The sequence below is a fragment of the Malaclemys terrapin genome, chromosome 7 (genome assembly GCF_027887155.1).
Source record: "Malaclemys terrapin pileata isolate rMalTer1 chromosome 7, rMalTer1.hap1, whole genome shotgun sequence".
Lineage (NCBI taxonomy): Eukaryota > Metazoa > Chordata > Testudines > Emydidae > Malaclemys > Malaclemys terrapin.
In genome coordinates this window covers 127,944,495-127,965,412 of record NC_071511.1, presented here as the reverse complement: position 1 = coordinate 127,965,412, position 20,918 = coordinate 127,944,495, and the positions used below count along the sequence as shown (strand labels likewise).

General features: G+C 50.3%; 1 long non-coding RNA gene across 1 annotated transcript; it reads left to right on the top strand.

Annotated features, from left to right (window-relative positions):
* Positions 1–946: 946 nt before the first annotated feature.
* LOC128839963 (uncharacterized) lies at positions 947–19,144 on the top strand. Its single transcript, XR_008445578.1, has 3 exons — positions 947–1,198; positions 3,955–4,063; positions 17,534–19,144. It is a non-coding gene; the product is annotated as an uncharacterized LOC128839963 (long non-coding RNA).
* Positions 19,145–20,918: the final 1,774 nt, after the last annotated feature.

Below are 20,918 nucleotides of genomic sequence, written 5' to 3'. Positions count from 1 at the left end.
ATGATACAGTGTTAAGGAATACATGTATTACTAATAAATGTGGCGTTTTGTCTTATTCCCCCTGAAAAGATCCTGTGCAGCACTTTAAGTACAACACCAGCCATCAAGCCCCTCAACGCTGCTGGTGTCTGGAGGAAGCTGGAGCCTGGCTGAACGAGCTGGCTCAGGACCAGTCCTGCGATGGAGCTGGCAGTCTAGCAGCCAGACCTCCCCCTCTGAATATGTTCTCGCGGTGCTGGGAGCCGTCGCTGTCCCGATGAATGTAACAGTGTGGGAAGCTGCCCTGACCGTGAATGCAATAGACTGACCCCTAAGGGAGGTAAATACACACGCACACCCCTCCCCGTAGAGTGGTAACAGACACAGGAGATGGTGGGAGAGGGCCATCAATCCATCCCATTATTGCCTGGGACTTGGGCAGACCCTGTATGCTAACTGCAGCACAGGCCTTGTTGCCCATCTGTCAGCCAGAGAGCCAGGGCTCTACCGGTCTATGTGCCACGCCACCTCTGAAAGAAAGAGGGTCACTTTATCCAGGTGCACGGCCAGTGTCAGGAAAGCCCCTGTCAGCACACCCCTGCCCAAGGGTGTGACCTCCTCCCCCTCCCACACATGCTGCGCTCTCCACAGCTGCCACACTCACTGCAGAACATGGACCACGGAGCCGTGGGCAAAGAGCTGGGGCTCCAACAGTCGGCTGAGTGCCTGGCATTGCAGAGACGCTGGTCTCATGCTGAACTAGGGTAACCCCAGAGCAGTGAGGAAGAGGCAGCAGGGCATCTTCCAGACACCCATCACGGGCTGGGAGGGACTCAGGAAAAATCCTCTCTCCTGCCCCTCTCGTCTCCCTGCTCTGCTGAGGTTAACCATTGACACAGATCCCTGGCTCCTGGCCAGAGGCACTGCAGCAGGACTGGCTCCAGAGCCGTGGTGGGGAGGTCACAGGCAATGGTTGCCTTTCCTGCCGCTACTGAGATGGTCTCTCCAGCCTGAAAGCTGTGCTCTCGGTGTGCACGGAGCACGAGGAGCCGGGAATTCAAGGGACCGAGACAGCCAGAGGCTGGGGCCTGTTGGACCTACCTGGGAGATGCCCCATGGTGATGTCTGTGCGCCTGGGATTGGGAAGGGGGCTGCTCACCCCACTGGCCTGTGTGGATGGAGCTCAGCTGGGAAGGTGAAATAAGAGCAACTTCAGAAGGTAAAATGCCCTGGAGGCCCTGAACCCTCCAGCTTGCCCTGAATCTCGTGCTGAGTAGCTGGAGCCCAGAACTTTTCCAGCCAGCTGTCAGGCCAAGCGGGAAACGCCCTGGGCTGGGCCCGAGTGGGGGACACACGGAGAAGTGGAGGCAGCTGTGCCCAGCCAAAAAACCTTGTTGCAATAAATCTGCACTGGGAAAAGATCCTAGAGGGAAAGTTTTGAGGTCAAGCAATTCCTCTGGCAGAGTTTAGATGGGGCGGGGGCGGGGCTGCCTTGGGGCCTTGTGACAGGAACTGGCTCCCCCGGGAGAGGAGGAGCGTTTCTCTGGAGTCCGTTCTAGCATTCCTTTGTGCTGTGAGTGCCTTGTTTCCCGTGATCTCGGCGGTGCCAGGAATCTGGATCGTTCGCTGCCTCTCTCTCTCTCTCTCAGGGCGGCATTATTGTGCCTTGTGCACACAGATCTGGCATTTCCTCACCGTCTTCCCATCAGCCACTTGGAGGGCTGCACCCTCCCGTTCCCTCCTTCACTTCTTCCTCGCCCGGCACCGATTCCCTGCATTGAAGCTGTCCTGTGGGAAAGGCTGCAGCTGAGGAGCTCTCCCATTAATGTTGACAGCTCGGAGGGCAGGGAAGGGAAACCCCAAGTCTGGATAAACTCAGCGGAGAAGTTTCCATTGCTCAGCAGCTCCTACATCTGTTCCTCTTGTCACTGAAATCAAACAGCTGGCGCAGCCCCGCTCAGCCCAGTGACGTGCCCAGCAGCAGGGCTGGTGGGGAACCATCCTCCGGGCACAATGATGCCTAATGGCTGTTCTAGGCACAGCCCTGCAGGCGAGGGAGCCACAGGGCAGCAAGCCTGGAGAGAGGCGGAGACGGGGACTCTAGGCTGTTCCGAGACACAAACGTGGTTTATTAACCCACCTCCAGACTAACCACTGAACACCAAATGAAGTGCAACTGGCCCAGGCTGAGCTGAGGTGCGGTGACAACGGTCTCTGGGCCACCCCTGCGACCTCTGGGGAAGGAGATAGGCAGTGGAGGGCGATTTTCTATGGGCCTCCCAGAATAGTCGGAATGGAGGAACTTAGGACTGGTCAGACTGGCTCAGAGCCATGGTCCATCTAGCCCAGTCTCCTGTCTCTGGCAGTGGCCAGTCCCAGGAGAAGGGGTAAGGCCCTCGCATTAGGTAGATGTGGGATCATCTGGCCCCCACGGAGCGCTCATCCTGACCTTGAATAGCGAGCAATTATTTTAAACCCTGAAACATGAGGATTTATCTCCTCAAACTCTTTGTTTAGTATTTACTACAACAACTCTGTTTGCAGTGGTGGTGTCACCCAGGGCCGGTCCCAGGATGTTAGAGAGATGGAGGCGGGGGAGAGGTAATATCTTTTATTGGCCACCTTCTGTTGGTGAGGGAGACAAGCTTTCGCGCTACACGGAGCTCTTCCTCAGGAAGCTTGTCTCTCTCACCAACAGAAGTTAAGCCAAATATTCCCTCACCCACCTTGTCTGTCTACAACAACTCGGGACACTCTTGATAGCCTTTGTGACGTTCCCCTGGTGTTATCTGGACCGGTGATCTGCTAGGTCACTCCAATCCTCAACTGTGGGAGCCAGCCTCACCCTGCTCTGCTGTGAGAACCCCCACCCCTGGGCTGTTCACGCACAGCCTCTGGCATGTAAACTGCTCCTTGGATTGTACAACCGAATTACACTAGCCAATATCTCCGGTCCCAGACACAACCCTAGGAACCTCCGTCTTGCAGTGTCCAGTTGTGTCCGCTGGATGCTGTAAGCTTATATGAGTTTGTCAATTTAACAAAGAAATTGATATGCACCAGGCTTGTTATCCCAAGGGGAGTCTCTGACACACTTCAAACCAAACGCACTGCTTCAGTAGAATAAACCAACAGATTTATTAACTATAAAAGATAGATTTTAAGTGATTATAAGTCAAAGCACAACAAGTCAGATTTGGTCAAACGAAATAAAAGCAAAACACATTCTAAACTGATCTTAACACTTTCAGTGCCCTTACAAACTTAGATGCTTCTCACCACGGGCTGGCTGGTTGCCCTTCAGCCAGGCTCTCCCCTTTAATCAGTGCTTCAGTCGCTTGGTGGTGATGTCTGGCAAACATCTCTCACTTTTATCATGTTCTTTCTTCCCTCTTGGCTTTGCCACCCCCCTTCAGGGTCAGGTGAGCATTACCTCGTCGCAGTCCCTGACTGACCAAGGGAAGGGGGGTGACTCCCTCGAGAGTCCAACAGATCCTTTGTTGCTGCCTAGGCCAGTGTCCTTTGTTCCTGTGAGGCTGGGCTGGGTTTGTCCCATCCATGTCCTGATGAGGTGTGAACCGCTCCTCTGTTCCTGGAGAGTTTTGCCTGGGCCTGTTTTAAGCCATGAGGACACATTTTCAGTATCATAACTATATACATGAAATTATAACCTATAACCTCACTGTAATAACAATGCTCAGTGCATCATGAGCCTTCCGAAGACACCTGACATGACAAACTTTGCATTGGACACCACACAATCATATTATAAGGATGAACATGGGGGTGCTGGGTGTTCCCCTGAGGTACAGAGTGTCACAGCCTTATACATGTTCAATGTTTTTCTGAAACTTGCTAAATTCTTGGCCTCAGTGACTTCCCGTGGCAGTGAGTTCCAGAGGTGAATGTGAAAAAATCAATTTAAAATGTGCCACCTTGTTAATGTAATTAAATGTCCCTTTGTTCTTATGTTAGGAGACAGGGAGAACAGCAGCTCCTGATCTACTTCCTGTATCCCGGTCGTTACTACAGTGGCACACCAGCACCACTATAGTTAAGTTTGCGTAAAGATGGCTGTGTAAAGGTCAGTCTTTCTAAGTCCTCTAAAATTGATATGCTTAGTCAGGGTTCTCTGAAATTTGGGGTGCCTCAGGCGGGTGCAGATTAGGGTTTATGTCCAAACTTGGAGTCATTTGAGCTGGGGTTCTGGAGATATAAGCCCTGAAAAAAATTGCCATTTTAAAAAACGTCTTTAGGTGTGGGGTATTTTGTACTGAGGAAGAGCTCAAACTATTGATGAGCTCTGGGTCAACATGGGGCTGTTGAGTTTTACCCACGGCAGAGCCTGGCGCTCACTAAAGCTTTGGGGGCCCCACAGTGAGAACAATAAGAAAATGTACATGTTGACGCTGCTGCAGGCAGTGTTACTGTAGCCATGTCGGGCTCAAGGTATTAGAGACACAAGGGAGGGAGGGAACGTCTTTTATTGGACCAACTTCTGTGGGTGGGGGAGACGAGCGTTGGAGCTCCACGGAGCTCTTCCCCGGGAAGTCTGAGTGTCTCTCTCACCCGCAGAAGTTGGTCCAGTAAAAGGTTTTCCCCACCCACCCCCGTCTCTCTCGTTTTCACACTGCATACGCACCACCTCAGAAAACGGCTGGAGGGATTTCATTCCTGCCATTTTATATGCTTTGAAGCTTGACTCCTAGAAGTGCTCTAAAATCTGAATGATTAATCAGATTGCTTTGAAATTTGGTGGGCCTCATGGGAGTGAAGGGTAACCATAGTGATCCAAATTCAGGGTCACTTGACCAAGGGGTTTCTGAGCTATTGTCCCCCCAGAATGGTTTTCTTCTGCTGCCTTATACTGTTAAACTGAGAGGTACTGACTCTGCGTGGATGAATCACAGACCCTGTTAAGTTTGATGACTGCGAATTCACCCTTCAATTAACATAATGAAGGGTAAATTAATCAATCACAAGCAGGGCCGGCTCCAGGCACCAGCACAGGAAGCAGGTGCTTGGGGCAGCCAGTGGAAAAGGGCGGCACGTCCGGGTCTTTGGCGGCGGGTACCTCGGTCCCTCTTGGAGGGAAGGACTGGCTGCCGAATTGCCACTGAAGAATGAAGCAGCACGGTAGAGCTGTCACCGAAGTGCCGCCGATTGCGGCTTTATCTTTTTTTTTTTTTTTTCCTTCACCACTTGGGGCGGCAAAAAAGCCGGAGCCAGCCCTGATCACAAGCCCTCACCTGAAACAGGAGGGCTTGTGGACTAGTGGCAGAAGGTTGCTACGATTTGAGAATCCTGGGTGGCAATTTTATTTTGGGGGAATGTAATCAAAGTATCTGGGGGAGAATGGTCATGTGAATGCTTCTTGGAAGGAGGCGGCATTAGGGGGTGGAGGAGTGGGGGGAACATGGAGAAGAGAGGTTGGGGCTACAGCAAGGGGGGCGTTATAGGAAGGGGTAAAAGGGGATGGATGGTAGGGGAGCCAAGAGAGGTTGGGGGCTCAGGTATGGGAGACATGGCAACCCTCCAGCTCTGCCAATGCACCCCAACTACCTGCTGTCCAACCACCCTGTACCCCCAGCTCTGCCAGTGCACTTACCTCCACCGTTCAGTACAGCTACACCTGACACTGATGACGCTCACTTTACCTGGAGTACATGCAGATAATAAATGCATAGGCTGCTCTCATATCCCTGCTGGCTGCCAACAATAATAAAACCTCGTGTCCTCCTCATGTATAGGATAAACGCCTCTGCAATGAAATGATGCACAGTGGATCTTCGAGACACCCATGCAGCTCTTCACAGACAGGACAAAGCATATCATGTGACACACCTCAAAGGAATCCACGCATGTCCTCCTAGCACAAACACACCTTTACCAAGCAGGGCCACCTACTTCCTCCACCATTTACTGTAGGGGCACTCGCACACTGATGGCACCGGGAGTGTATACACATAGATTCATAGATTCTAGGACTGGAAGGGACCTTGAGAGGTCATCGAGTCCAGTCCCCTGCCCGCATGGCAGGACCAAATATTGTCTAGACCATCCCTGATAGACATTTATCTAACCTACTCTTAAATATCTCCAGAGATGGAGATTCCACAACCTCCCTAGGCAATTTATTCCAGTGTTTAACTACCCTGACAGTTAGGAACTTTTTCCTAATGTCCAACCTAAACCTCCCTTGCTGCAGTTTAAGCCCATTGCTTCTTGTTCTATCCTTAGAGGCTAAGATGAACAAGTTTTCTCCCTCCTCCTTAGGACACCCTTTTAGATACCTGAAAACTGCTATCATGTCCCCTCTCAGTCTTCTCTTTTCCAAACCAAACAAACCCAATTCTTTCAGCCTTCTTTCATTGGTCATGTTGCTCTTCTCTGTACCCTCCCGAATTTCTCCACATCTTTCTTGAAATGCGGTGCCCAGAACTGGACACAATATTCCAGTTGAGGCCTAACCAATGCAGAGTAGAGCAGAAGAATGACTTCTCGTGTCTTGCTCACAACACACCTGTTAATACATCCCAGAATCATGTTTGCTTTTTTTGCAACAGCATCACACTGTTGACTCATATTTAGTTTGTGGTCCATTATAACCCCTAGATCCCTTTCTGCCGTACTCCTTCCTAGACAGTCGCTTCCCATTCTGTATGTGTGAAACTGATTATTCCTTCCTAAGTGGAGCACTTTGCATTTGTCTTTATTAAATTTCATCCTGTTTACCTCAGACCATTTCTCCAATTTGTCCAGATCATTTTGAATTATGACCCTATCCTCCAAAGCAGTTGCAATCCCTCCCAGTTTGGTATCATCTGCAAACTTAAAAAGCGTACTTTCTATGCCAATATCTAAGTCGTTGATGAAGATATTGAACAAAGCCGGTCCCAAAACCACCCTGACAGGAACTTTTTCCTAATGTCCAACCTAGACCTCCCTTGCTGCAGTTTAAACCCATTGCTTCTTGTTCTATCCTTAGAGGCTAAGGTGAACAAGTTTTCTCCCTCCTCCTTATGACACCCTTTTAGATACCTGAAAACTGCTATCATGTCCCCTCTCAGTCTTCTCTTTTCCAAACTAAACAAACCCAATTCTTTCAGCCTTCCTTCATAGGTCATGTTCTCAAGACCTTTAATCATTCTTGTTGCTCTTCTCTGGACCCTTTCCAAATTCTCCACATCTTTCTTGAAATGTGGTGCCCAGAACTGGACACAATACTCCAGCTGAGACCTAACCAGAGCAGAGTAGAGCGGAAGAATTAGTTCTCGTGTCTTGCTCACAGCACACCTGTTAATGCATCCCAGAATCATGTTTGCTTTTTTTGCAACAGCATCACACTGTTGACTCATATTTAGCTTGTGGTCTACTATAACCCCTAGATCCCTTATATTATGTGGTCCACTATAACCCCTAGATCCCTACATAATTATCTTTGGCTGTTGCCAGCTCCAGGACAAAAGAGGGAAGTAGGGTGACCAGACAGCAATTGGGAAAAATCAGGACAGGGGGTGAGGGGGTACTAACTAGGTGCCTATGTAAGACCGAGGTGTCCGGGTGAATCGCTGCCACCTGCTCACAGCGTGAGGGAGTCTTGCCTGTGCCCAGCAGGGGAAGTTCTCCCAAAAATACTGGCTGAAGGCAACACACGCGCTCTGCCCCAAGCTACCATGAAATCTGCTCTTTCCCACTCCAGGCGAGCAGCTAACACACCCCACTTTGTTGCACTGGAGCACCCAGTCCCTTGTCGTTTGCACACCCGCAGCGTGCACCAACCCACTGCCTCCCCAGAGCAGCACTCCAGCTCACCGGCTTCACTCAGCTCAGTGCTCTCCTTACCACACAGCACCCGAGTCTGTCTGGGGTAAAATCAAAGGAACGTTTATTTACCAAAGCTTCAATTAAAGAGAGTCAGGTAACGAATGATATAAAAGGCAGCCTAGAGCCTGTATTTAGCAATAAGTTACTTTCCTGTCTAAAGAGGTATTGCTCACCCAACAGCTAGTCCAGCCAGTGCTGTTCAGCTCAGTGTTCTGCAAGGGGACAACATACCATCAGGCCACCTTAACTCTGCATTCAAGTTGGTTTTTACCATTGCATTTTACATACGTTTATTGTGTCCTCTCTTCGCTGTCACCTTTGTAAAGTAATAAAAACCCGGCTCCTCAATCTCTCTTCACAGGAGGTTTTTCCAGGCTGTGAATCGTTCTCGGCACCTTTTTGCCTTTAATTTATCCATCTCCCCTGTGCTGGGTGAGCAGCGCTGCGCGCAGGATCCAGACGTGGTGACAGGTAGTAAGGGGGCAGCTCAGCCCCCTCGCACAGGCTGTGCCGGCCGGGGTTGGTCCCTCCCTCAGGCTCCATCCTCTTTTGTTCTGTGTTTAAGGAACGTTTTTACCATGTTCCCGGGTACAGACGTAAGCCTGACTGGTCTGTCACACCTGGGTCCCACCTACAGCCTTTTTACAGATCAGTACAACATTGCTACCCTTCCATACTCAGCTACAGTGGCTGGTTTTTATGAGTGTGCACGTTTTTGCTGGGAGCTCAGTCACTTACCCTGAGGCCCCTTCACCCAATCCTTGGTGCAACCAGATGGGCCTGGGGATTTATTGCTTATGAATTTACCCGTTTGCTCCAGGCCCGCTGCTTCTAACATGTCAGTCCCTGAGAGTATCTCATTTCTCTAACTAGGAGAGAACAGGTCTGGGGTAGGGTCTCTCCAGCACCCTCTGGGGTGAACTTTAAAAAAAATCTTCCGCTGGTCTGAGGTCAGCAATGCCCCTGCTCAGCAATGCTGGTGGCTGGGAGCCTGTCACCCTGCTGCTCTGGGCACTGCACCGGCTCTCCGATGACTACGGGGTTTGGTTCATGATAGCATTTCCCAGCTTTAGGGCCAGCCACGGAAATGGCCCAAATTCGCTAAGGGAGCAGAGAGCCCCTCTTTCCACCGTGCCGGGGTGGAATGGACACTGGTGACGGGGGACAGAGCTTGCTTGGATCTGGATAGAATGCAGGAGGTGAGAACGGATCCCAGTGCTTCCAGTGCAAAGAGGAGCCCCACTCCTCTGCCCCCCTTCAGCCTGGCTTCCTCTACAACAGTGGTTCCCAAACTTTAACAGCCCGGGAACCCCTTTCTCTAAATTGTGAAATCTCGTGAACCCCCTTCTAAAAATGAATATTTCCAGGGTTTTAAATTTAAATTTTCTCAGTGTGATGGATGCGCTTGCTTTGCTCTGCATAGCTCTTTGAAGTCTGGAGCCTTTGGAGAAAGATAAAGTCTCAGGTCTGGTTCGGCCTCAAGTCTGTTTCTGTATTTGGTTTTCAGATGTGCATACGAGGAAAACGCTTTCTCGCATGAGTATGTTGTTGAAAATGGTAACAAAACTGCAGCAGCTTTTTCTGCCAGCAGGGGGTGCTCGTTTCTTAAACTCAGCCAAAAGTTGATCAATGACAGATTTCTGAAACTCCTTCTCAGTTCGTAATCACAGGAGATCTCAATCAATTTCTCTTTTTCCTCAGTGTTCAATATCTGTGTTGAGAAAGTGGTATCATCAAAAGGGTTGCGAATCCAGTCTTTATCGCCTGACATAGCTGGAAAGTATTCCCTGAAAGTTGGGCAAAGTCCTTTTAGGTGTGTAGTTATATTGGTTTTAGTGCACTGATCCAACTGAAGTTTATGTTCTGCAAGGAAGTCATGAAGATTACTGAAACACTCAGTTTGATTGTTTTCCAAACAACTTTCCCAGAACTGCAACTTCTTTATCATGGATTCAACTCAGTCTTGCACATTGAAAACTGTTATATTGAGACCTTGAAGAGATAAATTTAGGTCATTAATTCTTGAGAAAATATCTGCTAAATAAGCTAGGCTCTGGAGCCAGACATTATTTTCCATACTGCTGGCAAGGTGGAAAGGGTGGCCGTTGAAAAAAACTAGGATTTTCGTTCTAAGCTCAAACAAGCGCACCAGGATTTTGCCCCGTGAGAGCCATCTAACTTCAGTATGGGTCAACACACAGTCGTGTATACTACCCATTTCTTCACAAAGTATGTGAAATATTCTGGAATTTGTTGGCCGTGATTTTATGAAATTCACCATTTTCACTGCTTTGACCAGCACTTCCTTCAGTCCCTCTGGCATGCGTTTTGTTGTGAGGGCTTGTCTATGGATGCTGCAATGAGTCCAAGAGACTTTTGATGCAACCTTTTTTGTTCGAGCTACAAATCCAGTATACTTCCCCGTCATTGATGTGGCCCCATAAGTGCAAATGCCTAGGCAACGAGACCAATCTATTTCCTTTTCTTGAAAATATGCATTAGTCAGATTGAAGATATCTTCTCCAGTTGTACGTTCTTCCAATGGTCGGCAAAACAACAAGTCTTCTTCAACCAGACCTTCATTCACATAACGTACAAACAGTAGCAAAATAGCTAGATTAGCTACATCAGTTGATTCATCCAATTGTATAGCATAATATGGACTATTTTTCACTCTATGTACAATTGTGGTCTCTCCATTATTTGACCTGTCATTAATTCTTCGTGACAACGTATTATTGGACAAAGGTACCATGTCAATCCTGTTTGCAGCCTTTTCTCCGAGCATGTAATGAACTACGTCTTTTATACGTGGACCAATCAAGCTCTCTGCTATGGTATGGGCTTCTGATGCTTTTGCTACTCGGTAGCTCACGCGGTATGATGCTTCAAGTGCATTTTCATGATCAGTACTTGCTTTGGATATAAAACTGGTAATGTCACTTTTCTTCTCAGCTAATTTTTGCTTGAAAAAATCAACAGGCTTGTCGAGTTGTGCAGGATGCCTAGTTTCTAAATGGCGCTGAAGTAGAGAAGGTTTGAGGCTGCTGTTTGCTAGAACATCACCACAAATCACACACAGTGGTTTTGGACATTCTTGATCACCAGTGCATGTAAAGCCATATTTTATATAATCATCATCATATTTTCTTTTCTTTGTAAGTGACTTTCCAGGACCATCATGATCATTAGACGTAGATTTTCCACAGTGTGGACTTGAGGAAACACTAGCTGATTCTTGCGTCTTTACACTTTCCTTTTTCAGCCACTTATCCATTGAACTTGTGTACAAAAGTTCTAATAAAAACAACACAGAGAGACTGCTAACAACCAACAAACTAGAAACTGAGAAGATTCACTCAAGTCTCACTGAAGCAAAACAGCACTCCAGAGAGAATGACAATTACAGAGGCACCTTAACACTGCTACACTGGCTACAACGTGCTTCTGGCTGGTTTGGCTCCCAAACAGCTTTTCTTCCGCCACGAGGTTTCTCCCTAGGAGGGTGCCCTGTGAGGGACAAATTAGCTTGGACCACCCCCCACGTACAGCATTGCTCCTGCTAACTCTGCCCTCCACGCCAACTTCCCCTGTCTGACGAGGACAGGAGTCCGAGCTGTCACCTGCAGGTCTGGGGGTCTCAACTGACACCCAGCCCACCACAGGGCTCAGGCTACTGGCCCCGCACCAGGGCCTGGGCTGCTGGATCCACACTCCCTGGGGCTCCTGCTGCTGGACTCCACTGACCGCCCCGGTCAACTGAGCTCCACTGAGCTTCTGCTGCAGGTCCCGCTGACCGCTGGGGCTCGGGCTGCTGGCTCCAAATGTCCGGCCCCGCTCTCCCTGAGGCTCGGGGCTGCCAGCTCCGCCGGAGCGCTGGGGTTCGGGCTACTGGCTGCCCCGCTGACAGGGGCAGGGCTCGGGCTTCCGGCCCCAACTGCCCGGCCCCGCTCTCTCTGGGGCTCGGGCTGCCAGCCCTGCCGGAGCGCTGGGGTTCAAGTTGCTGGCTCCCCCGCTGACGGGGGCAGGGCTTGGGCTGCCAGAGCCAACTGCTTGGCCCCGCTCTCTCTGGGGCTCGGGCTGCCGGCTCCCCCGCTGACAGGGGCAGGGCTCGGGCTGCCAGCCCCAACTGCACGGCCCTGCTCTCCCTGGGGCTCTGGTTGTCTGCCCTGCAACCAGATCGCACCTGCTGCCTCCAATGCCGGGGTCCTCTGGCCTCCATTAATGAATTTTTTCTTGCGAACCCCCTGTAACGTTCTGCGAACCCCAAACCCCAGTTTGGGAACCACTGCTCTACAACAACAGCAAAGAAAAAGAAGGTCGAAGAGGGCAAGCTAGCCTGCAGGCAGGAAGTGTGAGGGCACCATGGTGATCAGTGCGGGTCAGCTGCTACCAGCTGACCTGGCCTGAAATGTGTCTGCCCCTGGCAGCACTAGGTGCTACGTCCTTACATCAGGTTCACTCACATGCTCTAACCCGGGGCCTTTGGCAGGGCAGGCTGGGCCACAGACAGTTCAAGAGGGAGGTTCTGCAGAAGCCCTGCGCTTTACTCCCCTTCCCCACAGGCACAGGGAGATCAGACTTGGGAGCCCCCCCCCACTCAGACACACCTGTATGCAGAGGGAACACTCCCACCCGTGGACAGATGCCCATTCCCTAACTCCTGCTTGCAGGGCTGAGAGAGAGGTGATGAGAGCTGACTCTGCACTAGGAAGTGTCCCCTCTCCCCCACACATGCAGCAGCTCTGGGATTTCTCAGGGCTCTGTCAGACCCCAATAAAGTTATACAAGTTCTCATGACCCCAGCAGTGTCTGCGTCTGTGCTAAATGGTTGAGTTTGAAGCTCTCCGGACACAGAACAGACATTTACATTTGGGGGTCTCCAAGAAGCCACTTTATGCTTCCATGAGGCTGATGAGGTTCAGAAAGCCGAGTGGTAGAAAAGCTGCTGGCTTTCTTGGTACCAGCCACTCCTATTCCCCAGCGCTGTGTGCCTGTCACATGCCATGTGTCATGTCAACAGGAGAGGAAGACAGTGAAATAGAGCCACAGCACTGGAGTAGGAAACGGAAGCAACTCAGAGAACTTAGCTTTATTTGTACTGCAGGAGCCTCCAGAGGCTGGGTGCTGTTCTCATTGTATTTGGGTTTAGTTAGCCCCATGTTAGAGTTCAGCTTATTTTTTTCAAGTTGTTTTCATAGAATCATAAACTATCAGGGTTAGAAGGGACCTCAGGAGGTATCTAGTCCAACCCCCTGCTCAAAGCAGGACCAACCCCAACTAAATCATCCCAGCCAGGGCTTTGTCAAGCCCATCCTTAAAAACCTCTAAGGAAGGAGATTCCACCACCTCCCTAGATAACCCATTCCAGTGCTTCACCAGCCTCCTAGTGAAAAAGGTTTTCCTAATATCCAACCTAAACCTCCCCCACTGCAACTTGAGACCATTACTCCTTGTTCTGTCATCTGCCACCATTGAGAACAGCCGAGCTCCATCCTCTTTGGAACCCCCCTTCAGGTAGTTGAAGGCTGCTATCAAATCTCCCCTCACTCTCCTCTTCTGCAGACTAAACAAGCCCAGTTCCCGGAGCCTCTCCTCATAAGTCATGTGCTCCAGCCCCCTAATCATTTTCGTTGCCCTCCGCTGGACTCTCTCCAATTTGTCCACATCCTTTCTGTAGAGGGGGGCCCAAAACTGGACACAATACTCCAGGTGTGGCCTCATCAGTGCCAAATAAAGGGGAATAATCACTTCCCTCAATCTGCTGGCAATGCTCCTACTAATGCAGCCCAATATGTTGTTAACCTTCTAGGCAACAAGGGCACACTGTTGACTCATATCCAACTTCTCATCCACTGTAATCCCCAAGTCCTTTTCCGCAAAACTGCTGTGACACTCTGTACCTCGGGGGGACACCCTACTGCCCCCATGTTCATCTTTATAAAATGATTGTGTGGTGTCCAATGCAAAGTTTGTCATGTTGGGTGTCTTCAGAAGGCTCATGATGCATTGAGCATGGTTGTTATAGTAATTGTTACAGTGATGTTACAGTGAGGTTATAGGTTATAATTTCATGTATATAGTTATGAGGCTGAAAATGTATCCTCGTGGCTTAAAGCAAGCCCAGGCAAAACTCTCCAGGAACAGAGGGGCAGTTCACACCTCGTCAGGGCATGGATGGGACAAACCCAGCCCAGGCTCACAGTAACAAAGGACACTGGCTTAGGCAGCAACAAAAGAATCAGTTAGACCCTCGAGGGAGTCACCCCCCTTCCCTTGGTCAGTTTGGGACTGCAATGAGGTGATGCTCACCTGACCCTGAGGGGGGGGGGGGGCAAAGCCAGGAGGAAAGAAAGGACATGATAAAAGGGAGAGACATTTTGCCATGTTCTCTTTCTCTCCCACCTCCATCTACAGACATCACCACCAAGCGACTGAAGCACTGATCAAAGGGGAGAGCCTGGCTGAGAAGCATCTAAGTTTGTAAGGGCACTGAAAGTGTTAAGATCAGCTTAGAATGCGTTTTGCTTTTATTTCATTTGACCAAACCTGACCCTGTTGTTCTTTGACTTATAATCACTTAAAATCTATCTTTATAGCTAATAAATCTGTTTGTTTATTCTACCTGAAGCAGTGCGTCTGGTTTGAAGTGTGTCAGACTCCCCTTCGGATAACAAGCCTGGCACATATCAATTTCTTTGTTAAATTGACGAACTCATATAACCTTGCAGCGTCCAGCGGGCACAACTGGACACTGCAAGACGGAGGTTCCTAGGGTGGTGTCTGGGACTGGAGATATTGGCTGGTGTCATTCGGTTGTACAATCCAAGGAGCAGTTTACATGCCAGAGGCTGTGCGTGAACAGCCCAGGGGTGGGGGTTCTCACAGCAGAGCAGGGTAAGGCTGGCTCCCAGAGTCAAGGATTGGAGAGGCCTAGCAGATCACTGGTCCAGATAACACCAGAGGGGAACATCAGAGTGGTGCAGCGAGCAGGGTGTATGTACGGCTTGTTACTCCAAGTGAAGTTCACACTTTAAGCACTGATATTTGCGATTTTTAATGAGTCTTAAGTGCAGTGGCTAAAGACAGTCAGGTCACAGTTTTGTTATTCTCTGTTTGCTTATTTCGGGAAAGGGGAGTAAGAACAGAAAAGCAGGAAAATGAGTGAAAGCAGTGAAGCAATTGCGAAGGTGGAGATTTTTAGGCTGCAGATTGCAGAAAAGGAGAGTGAGCACCAGAGAGTACTGCAACTGAAAGAACTGGAGAGAAAAGAAAAAGACTCAGCCAGGGAGGAAGCTGCATACAGAAGGGTTATGGGAGAGAGAGAGAGAGAGAGAGTGGGGAGAAAGAGAGAGAGAGAGAGAGAGAGCGAAAACACCAACTGGACCTGCTAGAGAAGCAGAACCAGAACCCCCCAACCCCAACGACTCCCATCACTCCAAAAATCCACAAGTGGGAACACTTATGTCCTGCATATAATGAGGGCGATGATATTGCTGAATATCTGACTACCTTCGAAAGGCTGTGTGTAATAACAGAACAAGGAGCAATGGTCTCAAGTTGCAGTGGGGGAGGTCTAAGTTGGATATTAGGGAAAACTTTTTCACTAGGAGGGTGGTGAAGCACTGGAATGGGTTCCCTAGGGAAGTGGTGGAATCTCCTTCCTTAGAGGTTTTTAAGGTCAGGCTTGACAAAGCCCTGCCTGGGATGATTTGGAGATTAGGTCTTGCTTTGAGCAGGGGGGTTGGACTAGATACCTCCTGAGGTCCCTTCCAACCCTGATATTCTATGATTCTATGAATACATGAAATCCCTGATGATAAGAGAGTTCCTATCCTGATTTCAAAATTAACTGGTAAAGCTCAAAATGTATTCAATGGAATGCCTATTGAAGATGCTTTAGACGATTGTAAATTTAAAGATACTGTTTTGCGAAGTTTTCAGATTACCCCTGAAACATATAGAGTTAAATTTAGGAATCTCAAGAGGGATATTGGTGTGAGTAATGGGGAGTATGTAAACACAATGAAATAGGGGAAATGGGTGAGGGGCAAAGAGGTGGCAAGTTTTGAGGGAATGTTGGATCTTGTTGCTCAAGAGCATTTCCTAGGCGTGCGTAAGGCTGACGTGAAGCAGCGTCTGTGGGACGAGGATGTAAAGTCTGGGGATGAGGTGGCTTTTTTAGCGGATGCCTTCGAACAGAAGCAGGCATCTATTGAGGGCAGGCCACAGAAAGAGGGGTTTAAAACTGGTGGGAATGGAGGATCCCATTTTGCCCCTGGGAAGAGGGGAGGGGGTTGGGAGCCTAAACTTTCTCTTACCTAAAAACATTCCTCTACTGGTAACTCCTATCCCAAATCTCCTGTAAAAGCAGAAGAGCCCAATTCCACGGATCACCTGAGGAATACATGCCCTGTGCTAGGAGGAAGCAGGCAAACAACAGCTCATGTTAGTTCTGCTGTCCTCACCACAGAAACCTCCCAAGCAATCGAAACCTGTCCTATTGGTTCTGTTAGATTAGGCTCTGCAGAACCAGATATGGAGCATGTTCAGGCTGTCCAAACTGATGGCAGGGAATGCTTGGGGCAGAGGGATACAGAGGCCCAGATCTGTCTGGTTAAGCAGCGTGTGGTCCCAAAGGCCAGTATGTTGCCTGGCCAAATGGCAGAGATTGTGGGGTGAGCGAAAGCAGGTTCCTCGTACCACTAGCTAAAATCCATGTGGGGTGGGAAGGTTTGGAAAGTGTTTTGACTGTGGGGGTAATAGAACACCTCCTAGTTGACCTGCTCCTTGGTAATGATTTTTTCCATGTAGCTCAGGTTAAAGTATTTACCTGCAGCAGGAGGGAGTGTTATGCTGGGACCCCCGAGGGAAAGGGGAAGGTCTCAGGAACTGCTGAGAGAATGGGACAGAGTCTCCTTGATTCTTCAGCAGCTGGGAGAAGCCACATGCTTCCAGGTGGGAGGTTGGTTGGTTGAGACCAACTCCTGCACTGCAGCTCGAGGCAACACCACACCAGGAAGGGATGGGGGTGTGATGCCGGCCAGGGAGAGAACTGTCCAGGTTGTTGGCTGCCAGCCGGTCGCAGCTGAACCAGAAGCAAAACCGGCTCTAGGGAGCAGGGAGAAATGTGTCCCAGAGGAGAGCCCAGAGAAGGGACAGGGGATCTCAGAAACCACTGAGGTGGGTGAGAATTACTGTGACTCTGTAACACAGGGAAGCAGGGTGCTTCCAAGTATGGGAGGGGCTGAGACTAGCTCCTTTCCAGCAGAAGGCAACATGCCCTCAGGCGCAGGGGCAGGAGAGGTGTTGTCAGTGATTAAGGAAACTGTCCCAGTTGTTAGCTGGCAGAGCTCTGCAGATGAACAAGAGACAGAACCCTTCTTGGGCAGCACAAAGAAATGTGTCTTAGGAGGGGGGCCAGAGGAGGAAACTGGGGAAGGAATAGTGGGGGTACAGGAATGTCTCCTCACTAGTCACTTGGGGCAGGATGTCCAGGACACTAAGAGGGTGGCTGGGTCAGCATCTGTGCACCCAGGCACTCAGCCTGTGACCCAGGCTTTGAGAAGGAACTCTGTAACTGACCTCCTGCGGGGGAACAGTCACACAGCTGACTTCTCAGGAACAGAGAAAGGGGTGGCAGAGGGTACCCCAATCCAAGTCCCAGTTTTTCAGGATGCTATTTCTAAGAAGTTTTTGGGAAGTAACTGTGTCTCTTTACATTAAGATGCAGCTCCAACGCTTGTGACAGCAGAGGAGTTGCGACCAGGAAATTGCCAGGTGGATTGGAGAGGCCTAGCAGATCACCGGTCCAGACACCACCACAGGGAAACGTCACAACTGCTGCTTAGCCAGTCGGTACCCAGTCTGTAGCAGTGCCTGAGTTTCTTCCGTCCTAAGTGTAGGACTCTGCACTTGCCCTTGTTGAACCTCATCAGATTTCTTTTGGCCCAATCCTCTAATTTGTCTAGGTCACTCTGGACCCTATCCCTACCCTCCAGCGTATCTACCTCTCCCCTCAGTTTAGTGTCATCTGTGAACTTGCTGAGGGTGCAATCCATCCCATCATCCAAATCATTAATTAAGATGTTGAACAAAACCGGCCCCAGGACCAACCCCTGGGGCACTCCGCTTAATACCAGCTGCCAACTAGACATCGAGCCGTTGATCACTACCCATTGAGCCTGACAATCTATCCAGCTTTCTACCCACCTTACAGTCCATTCATCCAATCCATCCTTTTTTAACTTGCTGGCAAGAATACTGTGGGAGACCGTATCAAAAGCTTTGCTAAAGTCCACATGTATCACATCCACCACCTTCCCCATAGCCACAGAGCCAGTGTGTGCCTCATCATAGGAGGCAATCAGGTTGGTCAGACATGACTTGCCCTTGGTAAATCCATGTTGACTGTTCCTGATCACCTTCCTCTCCTCGAAGTGCTTCAAAATGGTTTCCTTGAGGACCTGCTCCATGATTTTTCCAGGGACTGAGGTGAGGCTGACCGGTCTGTAGTTCCCTGGGTTCTCCTTCTTCCCTTTTTAAAAGATGGGCACTATATTTGCCTTTTTCCAATCAGCCGGGACCTCCCCCAGTCACCACAAGTTTTCAAAGATAATGGCCAATGGCTCTGCAATCACATCAGTTAATTCCCTCAGGACCCTCGGATGCATTAGATCTGGACCCATGGCCTTGTGCATGTCCAGCTTTTCTAAATAGTCTTTAACCTGTCCTTTTACCACGGAGGGCTGCTCATCTCCTCCCCATGCTGTGCTGCCCTGGACAGCAATGTGGGAGCTGATCTTGTCTGTGAAGGCCGAATAGGGTGACCAGGTGTCCCGATTTTATAGGGACAGTCCCGATATTTGGGGATTTTTTTATATGGGCTCCTATTACCCCCCCACCCCTGTCCCGATTTTTCACACTTGCTGTGTGGTCACCCTAAGACCGTGGCAAAAAAAGCATTGAGTACTTCAGCTTTTTCCACATCATTTGTCACTAGGCTGCCTCCCCCATTCAGTAAGGGGCCCACACTTTCCCTGACCTTTTCCTTGTTGCTAACATACCTGTAGAAACCCTTCTTGTTACCCTTCACATCCCTTGCTAGCTGCAACTCCAGTTGTGGTTTGGCCTTCCTGATTACGCCCCGGCATGCTTGAGCAATATTTTTATACTCCTCCTCCCTAGTCATCTGTCCAAGTTTCCATTTCTTGTAAGCTTCCTTTTTGTGTTTAAACTCACCAAAGATTTCTCTGTTAAGCCAAGCTGGTCGCCTGCCATATTTGCTCTTCTTTCTGCACATCAGGATGGTTTGTTCCTGCACCCTCAATAAGGCTTCTTTAAAATACAGCCAGCTCTCTTGGACTCCTTGAATTGAATATACAGTTGTGTGGAGAGCCCAGAACTGGAATAGCATGGGGGTGTTGCAGAATGGGACTTAGGGGCATCAGCAGAGTGGTGGGGGGAGCTCAGGACTGGGCTAGCAGGGGGCTGCAGGTCAGGGCTTAGGAGCATCAGCAGAGCTGGTGGGGTGGGGAGGCAGCCAGGACTGGCCTAAATGCATGGGGGCTTGGGAGTTAGGAGCATTGATAGGTTGTCCCTGAATTTAACCCCACTCTCATTCTCTCACTGTCAGGAGTGCTGAATGCAGCCATTTTAAAGGGGCCCTAGAGCCAAGACGGATTTGTGTTTACCGGGAAACTGAAGACTGGATTGGGGCTGAGGCAGATTTCAGTTTTAAATGAGGCTGATCCATGGATTTTTCCTTGGCAGAGACCAAACCAGTGTCCCACCCTGGGCGAGTTCTGAAGCTGCTTAGCTCAGCAAAGCTTGTCTGTTCTGGTTCTTACACCTCACGCATCACCATGGGCTCCAGCTTTCACCCACGGTGGGGGCCTGAAGAAATGCTGCGGTCAGCACAGCTAGGAGAACATGGCCCCGAAATGCCGATGTGGGAGATGCGCTCCCCTCTAAATACACTGGTCAGCTAGCTTCATGGAAGGGTCTGTCTTGTTGAGAACTCAGGCGCTAGGAGGAAGCAACCCCTGTTGTCCCTCTCCTGGCGCCCTTTGGAGTCATTGACACCCGTGTGAAGTCACTGGGCACTGGTCTGATTCACTAGTTTTCACACACACGTTGCACTAGTGTAAATGGCCACGTAAGGCCCCAGGGACAGTAGTGGAGAATCGGGCCCATTGTCTCCGCCAGTGAGGAAACAGCTCCCCCTGGTGACAATGGTGCAGTACTTGGGCAGGTGCTCGGCTGTGCAACCCAACTGATGCCCTGGGGCCGCGGCCTAGCATTACGGAGGCTGCTAAGATCGTAAGCACTCTGAGGCAGGCGCTGTCTGGGTTTGTGGATTGTTCAGGGCCCCAGCATGTCCTCGGGAGTGGTTAATAAAATCATTATTCACCAGGACACCCGTCCATGGTTCCGCCCCAGGGCTGAGTTAGGGGCTTGTCACATCCGTTACAGAGGGTATTAAAGCCTAGAGCACAGCAAGGGAGCAGGCGTAGGGGTGAGCACAGAGGCAGGGGCAAGGGTGGGAGCCCTGAAGGTGCTTAGGCACCGGAACTCCAGATTTGGTGCTAAGTCTCGGGTTTAGACACGGAAGTGCCACTGAACCCGGATTTCTTACTCACTTTCTTTCCCGTCCCTCTGCGTTGGGTTTCCTCACCATCCCGCTCAGCGCACGGGCTGCGTTTGAGATTCTGGCCTGCAGAGGGACTAGGTCATTGCAATGACAAAAGGGACTTACGCTGACCTGCTCCGTTTGAAGGCAGCTGCAGAGCAGGCCCAGGGACTTTCCAATGGGGGTGCAATGAGGGCCCCAGCACCCACCCCTGCAGGTCAGCTCCCACCCTGACCTATGGCAGGAGGCTGCGAGGAAGGGGTACCGTTCCCATCATGCACTTCGCTGTACAATGCCCTAGGGCTGGGGAGTGGGAGGCCTGCGCCCTTCCTGCTTGTTGGCCTGTGTGACCCATTCTGCGCCCCTCCCCCCATTGGCCAGCCTGAACTAGCCTCTGGACCCTGGGCACGGCGGGGCGTTGCTGGCGGAGCTACGTTTCCATTGACACGGGACCCTGCCGCTCAGCTCACTCCGGTGCCCA